A 22,026-nucleotide genomic window follows, 5' to 3' on the forward strand; every position below is an offset into this window, starting at 1 on the left:
ATGATTACCAGCTATATGTGATCGAGAGCGCACTGGTCTGGTTTTAGAACAAATAGCCACTGAAGTATTCAGTGGCTTTACTCCAGCGATGACCACAAATAACTCATTTTTCAATACTAGTCTGAAAGTCACTAAATCGTCCCATTAGAATTCTCAGGTTTTTTTTCTTGAATCCTACACTGCATATCTCCCTGCTCTGCTGCTTTTGTTTGTGCGGTGCAAATTACTTGGCGCGAGGCACAGGGCATTTCCTTGCACAAATCCTAGTTCTCTGTGTGGTCTTACCATAACAAGACAAGCTCCATGGATTCTCTGAGAGGTGGAATGTTAGAAGCATTTCACTCTGAGCTAAAGCCTGGTTTGGAAAGTGTACACAACGATGCACAAGTGAGTCACTGAATACCAGGTTGGAAACCTGTGTGACCAAATATTGATTAAAAGGAAGCAATTTGTGCAACAGGCGTAGCAAGGGTATTGTAAATCAGTTCATACTGTATCAGTGAAACTCTGTGTTGCACAACATAAACTTCAAAAGTGTGCGAGATTGAATCCGCGCATTCCATCAGGATATGTTGCCCTTACTCCTGGCTAGCTCACACTGCTCACTCTGCACTTCTAAACCTTACAAGGTACCGGAGGGCATATGCGACTTCAGAACATGGCAACCCTGACTACTCAAGGAAATCGTGAACACAGATCAGTCCCTTTCGTTTGTAACTCATGCATGCCCAAAAGGAGATACAAGAATTTCTCGAATTTGCATTTCAGTTATTTATTGAAGCATTAGGATTTTTGTGTAGAATACACGTGCTGGAATGATCAATAGAAGGAAACAGAAAAAAGTAATCAGCCTTACTAAAATCGTAAAGAAGATGAACAATTCAACCATTGTGCTGTTACATTGATTATAGCAAAACCAAAGGTGGTGATGGACGGGCCGTCTTCAGCCACGCTAGCTTGAATCCAGTGGCAAAGTGAGCAAGGGACTTACGTCTGAGCATACCCTGCCAACTTATGGCGAACAAAGCAAAACCAAAGGTGGTGATGGACATTGATTATAAGCATATGTTTTTTAATCATATCTGCACACCTACCTAGCGCTTCCTAACCCAGTGTGCCTTGGGTGGGTCAATCTGCCAGAATCCCTGAGGGTGATCTAACTCCCCAGTTATCTGTCGGAATTTTGTATTGGGGTCCTGTCATGGTGTAGAGCTGGGCACTATCCTTCTCAAGAGGTAAACAGGATTCAGCTGCGCTGGAACTCTGACATGGGGCGACCTCAACAGTGTCAGCAAAATGCTTCTCTGTCTAAACAAAGGAGTGATGTTGTTTATATAATAAACTTCACCCATGTTACCATGCCGAAGCCCCAGTCAGTCCACCATTATTGATTCTATCTTTACAGGGTTGTCACAGAGCGGACAATAACAAGTTCAAGAAGTCTTTATTCGATTAGTTCATCATAAAAGACATAAAATACAATGTACATATAAAAAAGTTAAAACAAGTATTAAATCATTGACAAGCTAATCAGCTTCTTGTACAAATATACAAAACTTTACATAGGGACTCGTGTACAACCATACATCAACTGGTTACTGGAAACTAGGCAGTCACCATTTGGTTATTTTTGATGAACCTGCTTCTAAGCACCCAGGCCCACCCGAGGAATTTAACAACCCCCACAACAATTATGGGATCCAGGTTGGTTTTTAGCAATCTAGTTGCTTCCATAGCCAATCTGGTTCCCAACTGCCTACATACTGGTATTAGCCATCTGGCTCTGGGGGCAGAGTATAAAGGGCACACATACAAAAAATGATTCAGGCTTTCCCCAATACCTTGGCAATTAGGACAAAAACCCGACCTTTCTGATCCCCATTTTATAGTGAACTCCCCTATGGGAAGTGAACCGCATCTAAATTGGAAAAATAGTTTGCGGTCCAAGGGTTTAGTTATAGTGTCCCAGTACCCCTCTAACTTGGGTGTGTCCTTATGTACAATGAACAGTCCAGTGAGACTGCTCAAGTTCGTTTCCATATACATATTGTGGGTCACCCTATCCCAATAACATTTTTTAAGATCCTTTTTGGAGGGGAAATTGGCTGACTCAGGCGAGGACCACAGATCGCCATAACCCAAAGCTAATAAATTAGTCTTAAGGTCTCTAAACCATCCAATATTTGAAGCACCAGAGCTGTTCTTAACCTCCAAGCATGCTTCTGCATAATGATGGAGTTCTGGCGTCGTCCACAGACGGCGCCAGAATGTTAGAGGACGGAGTCTTGCTTGGTCCACCACCGAGTGACACCCTAGGTCGTAAAGAAGGGGGGTTATTGGAGTCGACTGTGGCAGACCTGTGGACAATCTTAGAAACTTGTTTTGGGCATGTTTTAGTGGATCCAAATTACTACCACCCCATAGTTCCGCACCATACAGAATTGCTGAAAGAACCTTACCACCATAGATCTTAATAAGCGGAGACATTGGCCTCGTAAATGACCCTTTATGTTCTTTAATCAGAGCTCCGCCCAGCTGTTGATGTTTCATGGTCATGAGCTCAATCTGGTGGGTCCAACTCAAGGTGTCGCTGAAAGTGACACCTAGGTAGGTGAAATGCTTAGTTTGTTCCAGGGGGGTATCCCCCATGGAAACCCTGGCATTTATTTGTTTACACCCCCTAAAAACCATAAATTTGGTTTTGGAGACGTTCACCTCCAGCTCATGATCGCTGCAGAAACTCTCGAACCTTGACAGTGCGTTCTGCAGACCCTGTCTGGTTCGTGAGATCAGGAGAGTATCATCAGCGAACATGAGCAGGGGGATTCTCATGCCAGCCAAACTTGGGGCATCCGTGGGAAAGTTGTCATAGTACTTGGTGACTCTATTAATATAAAGAGAAAACAAGGTGGGTGCCAAAACACAACCTTGCCTGACACCTTTGGCCACTGGAAAATTCTCTGTCACCTCACCCGGTTTACCCCATCGCACAAATGCAAATGTCTGTGCGTGAAGGTTCGCTATAAGACGCACCAAGATGGGAGGCATGCCCATATCTAATAGGCAATTCCAAAGCCCGGCCCTCGGGACAAGGTCGAACGCAGACCGAAGGTCCACGAAGGCCGCATATAGGTTGCCTTTGCCCAGGGTGACCAACTTCCAATACAGGAGCATGAAACGAAACGCCTGATCCAGGGTACTCACATGGGGTCTGAACCCAGCTTGGAGAGGAGTAAGAATGTTATATTCCTCTATCCAAGCCTGGACCCTTGACAGGACAATACGGGTTATGATCTTCTGGACTGCGTCAATTAGACTGATCGGCCGGTAGTTCGAAGGAACCGACCGATCACCCTTCTTAAAAATAGGAAGTATTTCGGCGCCTGCCCAAGAGTCAGGAACCCTGGCGCCCATAACCAGCGCATTTACCAAGTGCACTAGGTACGGTACCCATAAATCTTGATCTTGTTGAAATAGGTCCGCTGGGATACAGTCCGGACCGGGCGCTTTGCCCCTGGGGATGGCATTCAGGACTGATTCCACTTCTTTGGCCGAGAACACAAGTCTATCAGTAGTTATGGGCCAACTAATGGAATCTTGCGTAATGCCATGACAGCTAAATTGTTCCTCAAAGTAAGACACCCATTTATGTTGTTCAATGGATGCGGGACTTGGGCGGTCGTCCTGAGACTGACCCCACCTAAGGAGGTGCCAGAACTGTTGTAGGTTCCTGGAGCCACAGGCCTCGGCTAATAAGCTCCAGCGCTCGTCGTCCCATGCAGCTTTAGCCCGACGTTTAGCTACGTTATACGCCTTCCTACTAGTTTTAATTAGGGCTAAGTTCTTTAATTTTAAGGCCTTAAACAAAGACGAATGGGACTCTCGACAAGCTTCGTTGAACCAGTTTGCAGGTTTCTTAACCTTCCCCCTACCCTTGTTAACAACAAATTTAACAAACAGAGTTTTTAGGGATAGAAACAAGGTAGCGTGAATGTCTGTGATTTTTGAGATCGTCATTTCCTGGTTTTCACACTTATCAATTTCCATTAAGGAGTTTGATACCAGGGTTCTGATCTTTACACGTGCTTCCACGTCTACAGAAACCTTTGGCCAGCGCACCCTTCTCATATCATTAGTTAGTGCCACGGCCTCTTGTACAGGATTAGGCTGACGTACAATCAGCCCTACAAAACTATAATCCTTCAATTCCGCTATGAGTGGTTCATGGTCGCTTTCTGGTCGTGGCTTCACTATCATGTCCAGAACTAATTGCCACATTTTAATGTCAACTAGGATATAATCAATGCGACTACTATGTCTGCCATTGAAAAAAGTGTAGTTACCCATCCTGTCAGAGATTACGCGTCCGTTTAGGGCACGCAGCCCCCAGTTTAGGCAGAGACCTTTAATAAATGTGGCTGCTTGAGACCACTTAGTAATCGGGGGTAGCTCGAGTTGAGGAATCCCCCAGGTCAGATCCTCTGCCTCGGTTAATAACCCATCCTCATTACCTAAGGGTTCAAAACAGGTATTGAAGTCACCCATAACAACCACATGACCAGTTAATTGAGTGGAGCCCAGGAAATCATCCAAGCAAGAGAGGGTGGGCGACACTCTACCACCCGCAATACCTCTTGCATATACATTGATCAGCAGTATGTTCAGCCCACTATTTGTTTTCATACTAAGTATCAATATGTCGGGACAGTCAATAGAGATTTCCTTAACAGAAACACCTGCAACCTGGCGAACCCAAATAGTGAGACCACCCATGGCCCTACCTCTTTGGCCTCTAACTGCTAGTTTGTTAAAGTTCAGGAAACCTGGAAAATAAACTGATTGGGTCGCCCAGGTCTCCTGAAACGACCAGACATCCCCTTGTCGAATGAAATCAGCCCAATCAGGAATACATATACAAGAGTCAATTCCTGCGACGTTCCAACATCCCATGGTGGTGCCCTTTTCACATGCTTGATCACACATTTTTGTTACAGCAATTGGGTAGGGTTCATTAGGCTGAGGAGAGGATACTACATGCCCCAATGCATCTGTAACCAGACCTTCCATTAGCAGACACATTGACCCAGCCTGGGTAATTGACCCAGAGCTTGCGCCTACACTGATAATTTCATTGGAAGACAGGGGGGTGGGTACCAAAGCTGGCATATCTGGCTCTCCTCTATAAACAATACAGCCCTCCTCAACTTGATGAAATTGGTCTTCCGAACTTTCGGCAACATTTGAAAGGATACCCACGTCATCTCCCCCCTCAAACACTCAGAGTTAGGTTCATCAGCCCTTGTCGAAAGTGCTGGTCAATCATTAGTCGACAACCATGATAGAGGATCATAAAGATTTCTCAGAGGAATATTCCAAAACTCATTAGGCTGGGTAAACCTATTGGAATAAAGGTGTGCTGGGAAGAGACTTGGGGGCTGTTGTATCTGTGTAAAGGCAGGTGTTGTAGGAACCGGTGGATACAGGGACTTATTGGGGAGTGGTAGATCCCGTATGACTGGGGGACCTCTGGGCTTGGAATTAGTCTTAGCCCAACCCGGCGACTGTACAGGACAATTGTAGTTAGATTGAATGTAGGAACAATACTGCGCCTCAGGATTAAATTGGTATCCATAAAAATTAGGAGTAAAATTAGTCCATTTAAGGAGGCTTTTGGAGTTTTTATTGTTATTAGCAGGAGGTTGATCTGATGGATTGATCAGGGTCTCAGGGTAAAAATAGGTGAGATTCCTCGTAGAGATCCCTCCCTCATTACTTCCCACATACCAATCAGAAATATGGGATACTACTTTATGGTCCCTAAAGTTAATAATTACTATATCCCCCTCTATATCCTTGGGACGAACCCCTACCCACCGACATCTTCTGACTGTAACAATATCCCCATTAAGATGAGAGGGAAGGGGTCTATTTGTTTTCAGCCAAAAGATGACTTTGTGTTTTAAACTTTCGTTATTTTCCCTATCCCCTTCCGCAACTGGTGGCACACCCGTCATAACAATAACATAATTCGTAGAGTCTGGAGGCAAATCTACATTTTTCTTATGGGGAAGGGGTCTGTTGATTTTGCCAGTGGAGTTAACGATTTTACCCATCCCCTTCCTTGTCTGTGGCACTACTCCCTTTGCAGGCGGTTTATTGGCTACCACCCTAGGATTTGCTTTGGCAGTACTGGCCGCTGTAAGGGGTTTAGCAGCCAGGGCCAAAGCTTTAATTGTTGTGGTGACAGTGTCAGTGTTGGCTACACTTTTAGTTTGTTTGCTAATAGAACTGGTTATATTGCCAACACCCTGGGATAATCCGGAAGGTTTGTTAGGTGGACCCTTGGCTTTGTCCAAGCTAGAGGAGTGTGTAGGCTCAATGATCGCCAACAGGCGATCCAATTTTTCACCCATTATCCTAACACGCTCCAGCACAGGTAGCATATATGATTTAATAAGCTTCTCTATGTTAGCAAAGGACACCTCATTGACCCCTTCGCTAGCTAACTCAGGGGTTACAAAAACCTGTATATCTGGAAACAGTGGCGCTACATTGGGTGAAAACACCGACTCAGTGTTGGGTTTAGATAGAGTTGGTGAAGGTGGCTGGCCACTGTGACCTTTCCTTTTTACCCCACCCTTCCTCCTTCTTTTCCTCGGTGGGGAATGCACAACCCTTTTGGCCTCATCAGGCTTAGATCTACTATTACATATACTCTTTGGCGGTATACACTCGCCTGGATCTATACAAACCAATGAAAGGTTTGGCAACATGGGACAAGGATCCGAATCAATAATATTGATAGAGGGGATGTTTGTTTCCACAAAACTAGAGTGACCAACCGGCGGGCAAACTAAGTGATCACCGCTGGTAGCACTGACACAGGGCGGGGAGATTATTGGGAACCTAAATATTCTAGGGGTTTGGTTAGTGTCAGTAGCATCGGCCTCAATAGAGCTCAACCCTTGAGCAGCCAAATCATGGGTAGAATTTAAAACTGTCTGTGATGGCAATGAGATTTTCTTAAACTGCTCAATTGATCGTCGACGCTCTGCTCTTCTCTCTGCTAGGAGTAGGTCCATATCTACCTCTTTAGTAGATTTTTTAAAAAATTTATCTAATGGACCAAGCACAGAGGTGCCTACACCTGGGGGGGCAGAATGACTCATGACTAAATCTGACCGGTTAGACTTTCACAACCCAATAGTACAAGCTTAATATTCTACTGGTGGAACAAAAAAAGAAAAAGAAAGAATACAATAAAATGATCAGAGACACAGAGCGCCAGAACAAGATGAAAATAACCTGGCCCAGCCCGGCCTCCTTTGGCCACAGACGGTCCCGCCCTTGTCCCGGGCTTCTCCCGGGACGCTCCCGCACGCTCCCGCTTAGCGGGTAATGGCCTTCCCTTAAATGAGTTGTCCGTAGGATTGCAGGTGGGGCGTGGTGGCCAGGGAGAGCAGCCAGGTGACGGGAGGCGCGGTCAGCAGAGGCTTCTGGTCAACGAAGTCCTGCCCCGCACGCTCGCAGCCCTGGACCTACCCACGCTGCACAGACAGGCTCCCCTGTGGCTCCGGTGCGCAGCGGGACCCGCGGAGCGGGTTCCGCAAGCAGTGGCAGAAAATAAGGGGTCCAACAGAGACCTCGACCCTCACAAACGGTCGGCAGTAAAAACAAAGGACAATAACAAACATCAACATTTTGTGCAGTGAACTTAGCCCTCGTACAGAATGCTCAAGGCTCTGATAATATACCTATGAAGAACTGTAAATGTAAGCAAATCCATTTCAGAGAGTATTATCCCATACAGGCATTCATGCAAATGCGTATCTAGTGTCAATGTTTAAGAAGATGTCAACTTTAAATGTGAGCATATAAAATGGTGGTGTTCTTGCCTGGGCCTAAGTGACCATTTAAAAGTATAATGGGCCCAAATGAAAGCCAGGAAAATGTGCCCCTGTCCTCTAGCTAGGTACTGAAATAAAGCCGTAGTTGGGATGCAGTGGTCCTCCCCTGCTGCAACTGCACCGCTGCACTGACAATAGCTTTGCCCCTGGTGTGGAGGAGTCATGTTTTTTTATTTCACGAGTTTCGTCATTTTCTAACACTAAAGAAGTCATTATTGTGAATAGCCTAAAGGCAAAACAAATAGACATGTTGCACAGCAGCCTAGTTAAAGAAAAAAACACGGTATGACCTGGCCAACTGCTTGAGCCAATACGCCCCATACTGCTTTTTACTTTACTTTCAGCCATGTTACACAGAAGCCCGCTCTGCTGTGCAACATGTCTAAAAACCATTGACAAACCAGTAGATCTGGCATAGGCGAAACATATTAGCTTTGCCAATAGTTTTTACTGTTGAATTCCCTGATATTAAAACACATATAGCTTGCAGCAAGCACAAGTCCATGCAGTCTTCCATACTTTACAAAACACTTATGCAGAGTGCATACAAACCAATGTTTTTGCAATACAAAGAGGGAGTTTTAAAAAGAAAATAGGGGAACTTCATTTTCCTCATTGACTTTCATTGAAGTAATGGCAATTTTAGGTAGGAGACTGCTAAAGTAAAGCCATTTTTTACTTAAAAATTGTGAGTCTCCCACCTGAATTGGGTCTGTCAGCATGTAAGAGAGTTTCTTTACAAATTCAGTACTGCCCCAGTTTGCAAACATTGGCTACTTTTTAGCCATCCAATTCACTAGTAGGGGCCACTTTTAAATTGGTGCCCGAGCCGATTTTATGTCTCAGTCCGACCCTTACTGGAAATTGAGAAGAGATAAAAAGTGGAGAAAAAAAGATTATAAGAACCCTGATAATAGGAGGAAGGACGATTAGACTGTGGAGCGAGCAGGAGTCAAAGGAGGAGAAAGCCGAAAAGATACAGGGAAGAAAGTAAGGGAGGTGGAGGGGTGTGGAACGAGGGGTCCATGGAAGTTCAAGAAAGTAATAAGGAGATTGATGTAAAAAAAAGAGGGAAGGAAAGGGAAAGAAAATAGAAGTGTCATAGTCACTCACATCCTAGTCACGTACCAGTAAGTTGGAATATGGGGACACCCTCTACTCCGGTTTCACCAAGCAACTCACTAGAAGACTACAAACCATCCAGAACTCTGCAGTCAGACTCATCCTCACCTCAACCTCCTGGAAGAGGTCAGGACAAGTAGAGATTGTCGTTTCATATGGAAAGATTCCAGTACACAGTATGCAGGGTGGTAATGTTTATGTGTTCTGACACTTTTTCAAGGTTCAGAGTCAGGTCAAAAGAAGAGCATAAACAGCCAACACGTGTTTCGCCCCCTTTACATGGCCATCCGGCTGTTGCCGACTGATATGATCCACCGACACGGGGCATTATGCCCGTATAAATAGAGATTCCAACCCAACGAGCAGACTTCCCAGGACCACTTCAGTCCTGAAAGAAATTAACCAGGCCCTAAGGAAGCCCCATGCCGGATGACCATGTAAAGGGGGCGAAACACGTGTTGGCTGTTTATGCTCTTCTTTTGACCCGACTCTGAACCTTGAAAAAGAGTCGGAACACATAAACATTACCACCATGCATACTGTGTACTAGAATTTTTCCGTGTGAAATGACGATCTCTACTTGTCCTGACCTTTTTCCAGAATTCTTTTGTTTCCAGGGGGATAGGGGTCTCTCCCTGTCATGGACAAGTACTGTCAACATATCTTGCTCAACTAAATACGGCAAGTAAGGGATTGGGACCAATTACCCCTACATACACTGAAGTCATCCTCAGCTTCCCACACAGAACTCACATAACCCCATTGTTCTCATTTCTGATATTCAGAACCTGCCTAAGTTTAATTTAACACCATACTTCAGGGAACTATACTGTCCCCTGATGCACAAACGCTGTCAATTCAAACTCTTCACACAAACATTCAAGGCACTACACAACCAGGGCCCACCTACCTTAACAGTCGCATCTCCTTCCACCAACCACCTTGACAACTACGCCCCACAGGACTCCAACTTGCACACATCTCACGCGTTCAAAGCACCAGAACAGGAGGACGGGCGTTCTCTTACATCACTCCTAAAGTGTGGATTGATCTTCCACTCCACATCAGAGCCTCCTCCTCACTTCTTGAACTCTGCAAAAAGCTATAGAACCGGCTTTTCAATTAATCAACCTCCCACACGCAGGGATAGGCACACACACATGCTCAGTGCAGGATATCCTCGTGGGTGATACTGCGCTTACAAATACGATAACAGAGAGGTGAAAAGGAATAGATTTTATTGCACCATCTTGGTCTAAAGGTGCATGGATCTTTCCTCTGATTCATCTCCAGAAGCATGTAAAATAATATTCTACAGTATGATCCATGGGTTGGCTGTAGGATGTAATTTCTGTGAACATCATCATTGCTCCAAAGAGGGTTTTTAGAACATGAAAACATCCATGGACGTCAATTCACCAAAATGCCAGGGGTAGCGGAAGAGTCATCATATGACCTTTGACCCTGCCTCGTCACAAGAAGTGTTGTCACATAACCTTAATCCTGATGACTTCACAATAATTAACATTGCCGGAGTTACATAATTGCATATTTAATATTATATATTCTTCTACGGGAGAACAAAGGGTGGGGGTTTCTCTTCCCTGAAAAACTTTTGAGAAAAATGGGCTTTACTAGTGCATTTGAATGCACAATTTTCCCATGAATTCACTAAAAAGCCATAGGCTCTAAAAAAACACTCACTAAATATTAAAGTCCTTTCATGTTGTGCCAAGCTTCTGAAATCTGAAAGTCCACATGAGTTCACCCAGTTATATTTTTAAAATAGCCTATGGGTGCCCCTTATGTAAAAAAAATACCTCCATTGTTAGGACCAGCATTTTGCCATGGTGGCTCTTTTGCCCAAACATTGCATACAATATGCCAGTGCCAGAATTTCCCTAATAAGGCTTTTCTTGCACTATGGAGGTCCTTTATGTCATGTCTAATATGTTAAGGACCACATTTTGACATGGATGGCCTTATGACCTTGCCACAGTTGTCTTCCTATATGCCAAGATGTGCCATCACAAGCAATTTGCCACGGGTGTCAACTGTACCAAGAATTTCCTCCAGGAGACCAGCGCTGGCATTTTATTCATGGGTGCTTCATGCCAAAACGTACCTACAGAGTTCCAGCAGTAGCATTTTGCAGAGGGTATCCCATATGCAAGTATTGCCTCCAGTATTCCAGAGCCAACATTTTGTCAATGGGGCTCTGGAAGCCAAGAAGCATGCCAGGTCCAGCAGCAGATCTGCAAGCATAAAAACACATGCTCACTCACATCTACTTATTCACACTCATTCTATCGTTAGCACTGACTTGCACTCATTCATTTTCATCTATTCTTGTGCACTCACTCTCACCCTGAAACACTCATTCGCACTCTCTCACTCACTCTTACTCGGACTCACTTATACTTATTCACTCATTTAGACACACACATCCACAATCCCATATAGAACATACATGTTATCACATTTACACGCTCTCTCACCCACATGCATGCACACAACATACATTAAAAGCATTTTATTTTTCTTATCTAAGATGTCAGTGAAGGTCCAGATGTTTCTGCTCCACTTTTTTATTACACTAATAGTGAATATTAAACTATTATTTACTATTAATGTAATTTAAAAAATGAGCAGAAAACGAGGTTAGAGCCTGACTCTGATAATGCAGACACCCCTGTGTTCTTTGTACTGATTGTACCACCTCTGCGGCCAGCGGTCACAAAGGCAGTGCCAGAGGTAGCAAGGGGCAAGCTAAATGACGTCCATGATAATCCTACCTATATTTGATTATAGACTTTTGGCACAAATGCAAAAGAAATACTTTAAGCACTTCTTGCATTTAAAGCACTTTTTGCATCATAAAAATGCGTTAAATTGAACTATTGATCCATTGCCAAACAACGAATCTTTCAGCACGGTTGGGATATATGTTTAATTTCTGTCAGGCTGCTGCTTTCACTGTGTTCTCTCTACATGTTGAAGTACTGTCAGAAAGTAGGCTGACAAATCTAAATAGAGACGTGCAAGGATCACAACACTGTCCAAACACTACATTTCTGGCATGGACTGTCCAAAAAGTTCCCATTACAAAGTCCAGCAAATACCGCTGTCGACCACATACTAAAATAGGTAGTTAAAAGGCTTACATTTGCTAGTTTCCATCAGACAGCCCCATTATCTCTAACAAAAACTCACCTCACATTATACAAAAAATACTGATAGTTGTTTAATCTACAGAAGGCAGCCATTTGCTAAAAAACAAATAGTCTGGTTCAATCTTGCACAATAAACATGAAAGTAGATCAGCTAAGTCATTCATTAGAAAATCCTCAACAACAGCTAAAACTAAGCACTACAAAACACTAGCAGATTAATGCAAGCAAGCAGGGTGATTTTTACAGTGTTGTCCCTCAAACTAAGAAGTGCCCCATGCTACACTCAGATAGGCCCAAGACTGTGCCTCACCCAATGCCCTCATCCGTATAATGAACGAGAAAACATATCAAATGTCACCCATCACTAACTTTATGAACCAGTAAAAGTGAGAATTATCTCTGCCTGTCTCAAACACACCCCAGGAAATCTCGTTAAAGAGAGTTATTTTGTAAGAGGCTACTTGGGTCTCCTAGGTTTTCAATCTGCTGCAATTACAGATCCACTACTAACCGTTCTATTATTTCAGATATTCTATAGAAAATCAGGATGGAATCACCTCATTACCGCCTTCTTCACAAGTCTCTACTTATCACATGGCTTCTTTCTCTCATCTCCTGCCTCCTATTTTTCTCTCCTACCTTCTTTTATTTTATTTCTCTGGTTTTCCTTCATTTTTTTCTCTTTTGGCTTCCTGGAGATCTGTAACTTCCAGTGAGTTTTCCAGTAGCTAAGGAGGCACTTTTGACATGCCACGGGACAACGCATCATCGACTTCATCAATACATCAAATTAATATTAATGTGCTGCTTGAACTCTTGTCCACAATCACCATCCTCAGTTTACAACAGATGGGAATGTCCCCGAATTGCCTCTTGCCACCAGTGTTAGTCCCCTGGGAACACTTATGAACCCACCCTCGTTATATGCCTAACAGAGCAAAATATGTCATATCAGAAAGTTTTGCCTGGTAGGCAATGAAATCTAAGTTTGCTTTTTTTTTAATCTATCCCGATTCTCTGCAACAGGATTTGAGAAATCTCACTTTTTAAAGGCCTCAGTGAAAATGTCCAACCTTAAAATATTTTGTGAGCCAGGCCCAAAGTGCATTATTGAAGATGATTGCCGCATTCAATCAGCAGTCAATCAAAAGTACCTTAAGATTTTTAACATTCTAGTCAGGTCAACCATTAAATAAATTGACTATTTTCCCAGATTATCGGATGCCCCTCTATCAGTATATATAAACTAGGTTCTCTGTCTATGCTGGAAAAGCCACCATTTTTTTTCTTTGCTGGAGTGTACACATTACTCCAACTTCATAAATCAAGTAGTGGGGCTATTAAAGGTATGTTTTAACAGGGCCTGTGCCAAAAATTGCCGGACTACTTGCCCGCCAAACTCTTGGTTGCCGGACTACTTGCCCGCCAAACTCTTGGTTGCCGGACTACTTGCCCGCCAAACTCTTGGTTGAGGAAGAGGTGGTTGGAACAGCTTTTTCGATATCGGAGAAATATCAGCTGGTTTCACCATCAGAAACACCGCACTAGTAGACAAACTGCTGCAGGCCTGCCACCTCACCAGCATACTCATGGTTGGTTTTTTATGTTGTTTTGTCCAGTGTGCAATTGCCTTGCAAGGCTTGGTGGACACGAACATGTGCAAAAACGTGTTCTCCGTGTGCTGGGATAAAAACTCTTTTTTTTATCTTTAAAAAAATAAGCTTCCACTTTCGATATTTGTTTCTGAAAAAAAAAAAGATTCCATGACATGGTGGCTTGGACTTACTACATTGCAGTTTTCCTAAAAGTTGCTGGTGGAAGTGCCTTTGGTGAAAACCACTCTCCACACTAGCACCAAACCTTAAATATCCCTAAAACAGTACTTAATTTCTGGTAGAAAAAAAAAGAGTAGGGTCCCAAAGTTTAACTTCGGTTCCGCCTCTGGCATTGCTGAATGGGCTGCTTTAGAGAATGCCAATACCCCCACCCTACACTTCCAGTTAAGGTATCTCACTCTTGCACTTTCTTTTTCATCCCTTCTTTCTATCTTTGTCACTGTTTTCGCTCTTCCTTCTCTTTTCTTCTTTTTTAGCCTTTTTCTCTTGCACTGGGTCAAAGTCTGCTGAGAACCAATAAGTCAAATATGTCCGTGTGTCCAACACCTGCAAAAATTAAGCCCTGTCCATAGAATATCTGTGAGGAATCCAACTGTTGTTTAGTAAAGTTAGGTCAATGCATCACTTCATGGCCCGCAGGAAGACTGGAGGGTCAAATTATCCAGCACAAGAGCCATTATTTTTCGCCTTGAAATGTTTCCACAGGACACTATTGCCTCCGCATTCATAGTTACATAGATCAGAATGAGGGATAACAGGCAGTTTCGGTTCTGCTGCAGGGTGACACTGAATGTGGTCCATCCTCTCTAGCTGCAGAAAACGGAATTAGAGCCTGTTCCACTTTGCGACATCTTACAGGTGAAATCTGGCGGACTTTTCTTTTTTTTTTTTTTGCACGAATACAAAATGTGGTTGGTTTTAAAAAGAATGTCAAACTCTGAATGACCTGGTTAGGTTCCTGCATGTTCTTCCATGGGTTGACAAGCCCTGTTAGAACATTCGCAGGAAGACTAGGGACCATATGCATGAACACATTTTCCCATAGACAGAATAGGCAAAACCCTTTGATGCATGTGGAACAAAGACCTTTAATTCCTACCCTGGCTCGGACTACCCTATAGGGCAACATGGCAATGCCCAAAGGGCTGTTCTGACAGGTCAATATGTGGGCTGTTTTTTGTTTTTTTGGGGTGGGTTGTTTTTACTGTGGATGTCTCTGATATCAGTGATACGACCACAAGTAAATTATTTGGTCTGGATTTCTCTATAGTGTACGAAATCTACTAGTATTTCTTGCTTTTTTCTTTTAAATAGGCCCCATCCTGCGCCTGTTGAGAGCCAGACTCGCATCCTTGTGCTTTTTATGATCTTTGGGGTTGTTTTGGTTTACATAGAAAACATCACGTCTGTTGCCTACCAGCTGGATGTTCACTTATAGAGGAGACACAGACTGACAAGTATGCCTTAAAATAATACAGATTTCAGCGCTGTTATTTTGCAAAATGTCGGGATTCCAAACCCAGAGGCACCCGGCATTATTCCCGTGCAAGGCTAGCTGAGTGACCATCACATACTTTGCAGGGCCGTCTTAACAGCATCATAGGCCCCTGGGCAAAGCAGTGCGCTGGGCCCTGGCTACACAACCACTAAGAGGAATAATACCGTAAATTATGGCTAAAATAAACTTATATTTATTGGTACCTCCAACAAAATTAAATTCTGTTTGGTGCATATATTAGCATGGGGCCCCTATGCTCGTGGGGCTGCCGGGCAACCAGTGGCATAGCTAGCCCTATGGGCACCTGTGGCGGTCTCTCTGTTTGCGTCCCGCAGCAGTCACATTGAGGAGCGAGGGGGGCTGTTGCCGCCCCGAGACGGCCGCCGCCCCCAAAACTTGTGCCACCCCAGGCGGATTCCCCCCCTAGCTACGCCACTGCGGGAAACTCCCCAGCGTGCCCATGCATTAAGATGGCACTGATTCAGCAGTCAGAGCATATTGCCTCCGGCGAACAGCTTGGCCTCACCTGAATGTCATTTTGGACTGTGTCATCTTCTCGGATAGTAGTTCCTCTGCTATAGCTGTGGCAACCATTTTATTTGTACTAATTAGATTTGTTTGTTTGTGGCGAGAATACTTTGCGAGTGAACAATAGTTTGCTTAAACGTCATATTGGTGCTTTTATGGTTAAGCCTTTCCACAGGTTGCCCAACACACCTACCATCTCACTTGTTTGTTGACTTTAATCTTCTATTGCGGCATGGTGGAAAGGTTTACAGTGCCTGGGGTAAGTCAGCAAGGACTAGTGAATGCTTCTTTTCTGACCTTTCAACGTGGGATTGCTTGTGGACCTTGCTTCATTTTGGGGAACAATCACCCATGGCGTAGAATAAATTTACATTGATGGTGAATAGATATTTGTTGGTGCATGTTTTGTTATTGTAAGCAGAAAAGGCACTAGTGTATATTTTACCTTCCGTGTTCCTCAGTTAAAGGTTCACCATAGTGATGCTTGGCAATGTTCCCAGATTACTTCAATGAATGAATGAATATACTTTATTGTATGATTACCTAAAATCATTACTTCAAGCAGGGTGGCCCAATGTTGATAATCAAGTTAGGGCTGTTGTTTTGATAATGCAATTTAACCGTAGTGCGCACCAAATGGCGGCACCAAATAAGAGCAAAAATGGCAGTAAGCTGCTCTTTTTTGCATGGGAGTGCTCCAGGATTGAGAACACTTTTTTGTTGACTGCACTGAATATACTCACACCGCTCCTATCTCAAGGGGTAGTTCTAAACCTTATATTCAAATTTTGTACACGGGAATTTAGTACTACTACTGCTACATTTTGCACAAGGGAATGATTTACATTTACAGAATATGCATATGGGAAACCTGCCTCGATTTCAACCCCCAAGGACCAAAACTGTACTCTCCTAGCTTAAAGTACACCTGCTGCTCACAATCCCAGCCCTTCGAAGTGTGGCACTTCCTACACAAGCCAGCAGCAGCTATCAGTCCCCTAAACTGCTCTGCTGTGGATTGGGCCAGATCCCACTCGTATTTCAATCAGATTTCTAACTAGTGTTCTACAAATGAGTATTTTAGCTTCCCAGTAAATGCTGGTTAGTACTTGACCCTGCTATACCACTGTAGATCCTTTAAGTACCCTGCAGTGCTCTCAAGGTGGCCCACTGGTCATTAGGTTCCTCCTAAAGACATCTTTTAGCTGTCTGTTTGCAAAAGACTTTTTGTGAATCATGCCAAAAACCTACAGTGTGCTTAAAGACCACAAATTGCTTACCATTGGTTGGCTTTATTGTCATTCTCATTTGCTTGCTTCTTATTTGATGCCTTACCTTCCTCTTCTTGTGTTTGTCCCTCCCCTGGAGAATAGCCTCTGTGCCGTCCTTTTGGGTGACTGACTTGTATCCTTCCACTGTTCACATTTAGCCAACTACTTTTCTCTTCTTCCTTCAGCACTCCATGAGAGTGTATGTGTTTTCTCGCTCATTTTCGTGGGCTTCCCCTTCTTCAAATACCCGCCCTGCAATAGTGCTACATGTTGCTCCCTCTTTACCTCACTTGTTCTTTCCATTGTGTGCTGTTTCTTCTTTTCAACATCACCTCAACTCCAAGCACTTCATGTGGCTCCATCCTCACCAAACCCTGCTTATTATTTTCCCCAACCTTTCCCGTACCTGCTCCTCTGTTGCTTATGCACTCATAGTCCTTCAAATGAAAACTTTATTTGAAATTTTTTAGGATTGCTCGACAGCTGGCATTTACTACTGTGCCACTCCTCTGACTAAAAAACACTTTCACGCACGCAATTTGTTTTGTTCTGTTTAGCACTCTAAGTGATATCCGCCACCTTGGACTGGTATACAAAAAATAACATAAAAATTGCACCCACATCAATCTGTAGGCATGCACGTTAATGGTGATTTAGGAGCCTGCCTGCAGAATAACGTGGTTGCCATCTTTTTTTTTGCCAATGTTGTGCAGCTTCTGCAAAAAGCATCCTCAAAACTCAACATAGCAAGATTTATGTTTTTGCCAATGCTTGGTATATTGCTGGTTCATTAGTTTAGGACTAAGGAATGCATTCTTACATTTTTCATGGTTTGTGGCCCTTGCAATTTGCTTAAAGCCAGCTTGCTGCTACAAAAGTTACTATTTGATAGCAGCCATAGTGCTGTAAGTAACCTGCTTTTACCTTTGATGCAGGAAGCACAATGCATATTTACAGCAATTTTCACAGGTATAATCATACCAAAAGCATAAGTACACCTTGCATTTTGATAATTTGGTTGTAGTCTTCTCCTTCCCATTCCCTCTTGTGCTTATTTAGTTGGCAATACTATGAACGGTGCGTAATTTGCTTTGGCAGTACTACTAAGCTCATGAATGTTATTTGGTGTATAACGATTTTTTTTTAACATTTTCAGATGATTTTTGTCAGATTATGTCTGTGCACTATAGAGGAAGTAGTGTAGTGGGGACTTGGAACTATTGTACCTACCCTTTGTGGCACCATGTACATATTGCCTGTTTTACATGGATATTTCATGTATTTGCCAAATTACAGCCCTACTTTTTTAGGTCGAAGCACGACCTCTGCTTCAATGCGAAGCATTGATAGCAGAGTCTGCTTCGACATCTATTGCTACCCATTTCTGGGAATGTGGACAGGAGAGGGTGCACGAGCGCAGAGCTGCTCAGTTTTTACCTCGTGAGCGCAGCCCGCACTGCGCCCCTCTCCTGCCTCATTCCCTTGCGCAAACACTCTACACTCACGCATGCGCACATACACAGGCATACACACACACACACTGCATACACACACGCAAGCCCACGCGCACACACACAGACACACGCACACACACAGACACACGCACACACACACACAGACACACGCGCGACCCCCACCCCCACCACTTACCGGGCTCTTTCGGCGTGTTCAGGGTCTAATCTACGGCAGCGCTGGTACCAGGGGGCAGGACTTCACTTCCGGGGCTCCCTCCAGCACTTGGGAGCACCGGGCTGCGGAGAGGCCATCAGTCGGCCGGCTCCACTTCTTCCTCGGCGGCGGCGGCGGGCGGGACTTCCTGCCGGATTGCAGGCCCCGCCCCCGTCTCAGGCAAAAGTGCCTGACTTCCGTTTTTTTTTATTGGCTATGAGCCCATCGAGAGGCTTCGTTGTTCCTTTATGTCACTGCTAAAAAGCAGTGGGGCGAGGCTCCTCCGGAGGAGCCGCCAGACTCACTCTAAAGAAACAGACATAATTATCTTTTTAGTTGTCCCCCCCTGCTGCCAGCGCGAGGCGCAGTGCGATTGTTTATAATACCCACGATTAATGAGCAGCAGGTGTGGGGATCCTGCTTGAAGATAGGCTGCACATGCGCTGGTAGAAGAAACTCACTCGAAGGGAAACTAAGCATGCACTGGTGAAGGAATACTGCTACACAACGCATGCGCTAACAAATCAGAGGAAATCAATGTTAAAACAAAATAAATATCCAAAAACATCGCTGTTTTGATGTAGCAACAAATCCAAAGAGATTGAGGCCAGCTACGAAATGTATTAGCGTGTCTCACGTGGAGTATTACAAACATTCACAAGCGTAACTGCAACAATGCGCATGCGTCTGGCTAGGCATGCCGGGATATGTAGTACTGCGTGGATGATCGATGCGGCATACACATTGTTTTGTAAATACCGGAACTAAGATAGGACATCCCCTTATCTAGCCTAATCTCTGCCTAGCGTACACACGCTTCTCCTGTGTGCCAGATAATTTGGGACCACAATTCAATACAGGCGTCATGTTACCGACTACATCAGGTAAAATCACAGTCCGTACAAAGTACACTTTATATTCAAACAAACAGTCTCACATGGTTTCAGCAAAATGAAAGCACTGCCACGCCTTACACATATCTGTTACATCTCTGTCATATCACCCAAACAGACACGCACATGCAACCTCATACACATGCGCACAGTTCCACACTCATAACCACACCCCCTCTATATCACATGCACTCTGTCACGTCATTGCTCTCAAATCCGACACACTCATATGGCATACACCACCATAAAGTTCCTTTTTTATCTTTCCCACAAACAGACATTCACACACATACCTCTGCTTACGTTCTTGCACGACTCAATTTTCTCAATTACACATACCCATACTCACAGCCCACTAGCCCAATATCAGACACCAAACGCACACAAACACCCAAAAGGCATACAGAGGTGCAAAAACCCAATAGCAGTCACCCATAAAGTAACTAAAATAATGCACACACGCACCAGTACCTTTTAGGTAACACACATTCATACATCACAAAATCAGGCATGCAAGCAGTCACCGCCTCTCCCTCCCACTCACACACTTAGTCACATTTTAGTTATTGGCTCTATCATACATACACTCACACTTTCTCTCATGCATACATGTTCTCCTCATCACTGTCAAGTGAGTTTTTGTTATGTGTGACAACTTTTAGCAGACTCGACTTTTTTATTAAATAGCAGGTTTTTTTTCTGGAATTTTGGAGCCTATAATTACAATGATAACAAGCATTTTCTTAGTGAGCTGAGGCGTCTTTCCTCCTAGGAGGTAGGATGGCTCACCGGTGTAACGCTCACCGCTGACGTCTGCTGTGGCCTGCAGTTAGCAACTCGGCCTTCCATGCTTGCGAGGGCGTTGAGCCGAGCTCAGTCGCCTTGTGTAATAGTATTAACAGTTGTGTGCAGCACAGACGTGCGACATGAACGGCCATATTTCAAATAAATCACGTTATTCCAGGTGTGCATAGTTCTCTGCTCCCTCCCCTGCAGATGCACACATCTGCCCGCAGATGCGCACCCCCTTCCCTGATAGACGTGTGCACTCCCCTCCGTATACCACGGATTGTGCATCTCTCCCTGCAGAAGTGCATACCGCTGTCTCCCCTACAGCTCGGCGCACGACTCTCACCTACAGATGTGCAAACATCTGCCCCAGTTACCTTCTTACCGACCTCTCACACCTACAAACGCCCACACTTCTCCCCCTAAACACAGGGCACACCTCTCCCCTATATATATGTAGACTTCTGATTGGCTGGACAGGTGTCATCCTTCAGCATGCTACAGAATGTTCTCTCCTCCACAGATGTGCAGACGCCCACCTCCCTCCTGACAGACTCTTCTCTGGTCAGACATCTCCCTTCTCTGCAGATGTGAAGACCCCCTGTTGGGGCAAACCTTTCCACAGCTGGGGATTTAGGGGGATTCGCTGGAGGTCCTTGTATTCTTCATGCCACGTGACTCCCAATCTAAGGAGTCTCGCGTGCACCAATCCTTAAGGTCCCCTACAGAACCCTTGCCCACTGCTTTGAAAATAAGGTGCCTGGCAGCCCTCTCTGCGCTGGAACCAAGCCTGGCGCTGGCAGTGCCCGTTTCTATGGCCTGTCACCTGCTGCCGGGATGTGCTGCCCAGGAGGGGATCCTTAGGTCCCCAAAGCTGCCTGTACCGCCTGGCCTTGGGGATGTGAGGCCCTGCTAGACTGGCACAGCCTGCCCTTCAGGTATGAGACTGGCACATCCTGTCCTGTGATTCTGCACAAGTGGCTCCTCCTGCTGCGCAGAAACCATTTATTTAGTTTGTTGATGGCAGCTAAGTTCAGGGCCTAGCTTGGGGGTGGGGGGAGTTTGGGGTGTAAATAAATATATTCTCTAGAAAATAGCTGTGTACAGATGCTTTCAGTCTAGTATGGTGAGGATCAGTGCTTAATTTGGACAAAAATAAGTGCCAGGGTTCTCATCAGGAGGTCACTTGCAGCTTGCACCACACATTGCACCCGCCATGCTGCCAATGATGGCAACAACACAACTATGTTGCCAGACAAAAAAAAGCAGACACAACTTCTGTTGGCAATATAGTATAGAGTTTATAAAAAGCACGCAGAAGGTCAGTCAGCTCCGTGGAACTGGAATCTGAACTTCAACTTCAAGGTGGCGGACAGTTTCTCTTTTACCTTTGAAACTGCAAATATATCATTCATTTGCATATTAAATTGGAGTTTGCTCTAGCACAACAGTATTTTTTTATATCAAAAGGTAATACTTTCTGCAAAAACATCTAACCACCCGTTTATGGAATGCGACTCGTGCACGTGTTATTGTTACATTTTCATACCACTGCGGTGCT

General features: G+C 44.5%; 1 protein-coding gene across 1 annotated transcript in view; it reads left to right on the forward strand.

The window, feature by feature from the left end:
- The window catches only part of NT5DC1 (5'-nucleotidase domain containing 1), a 1,533,630-nt gene that overhangs the window by 553,895 nt on the left and 957,709 nt on the right, over positions 1 to 22,026 (forward strand). The window lies entirely within an intron of this gene.

This window comes from Lissotriton helveticus, chromosome 6 (assembly GCF_964261635.1).
Source record: "Lissotriton helveticus chromosome 6, aLisHel1.1, whole genome shotgun sequence".
Taxonomy (NCBI): domain Eukaryota; kingdom Metazoa; phylum Chordata; class Amphibia; order Caudata; family Salamandridae; genus Lissotriton; species Lissotriton helveticus.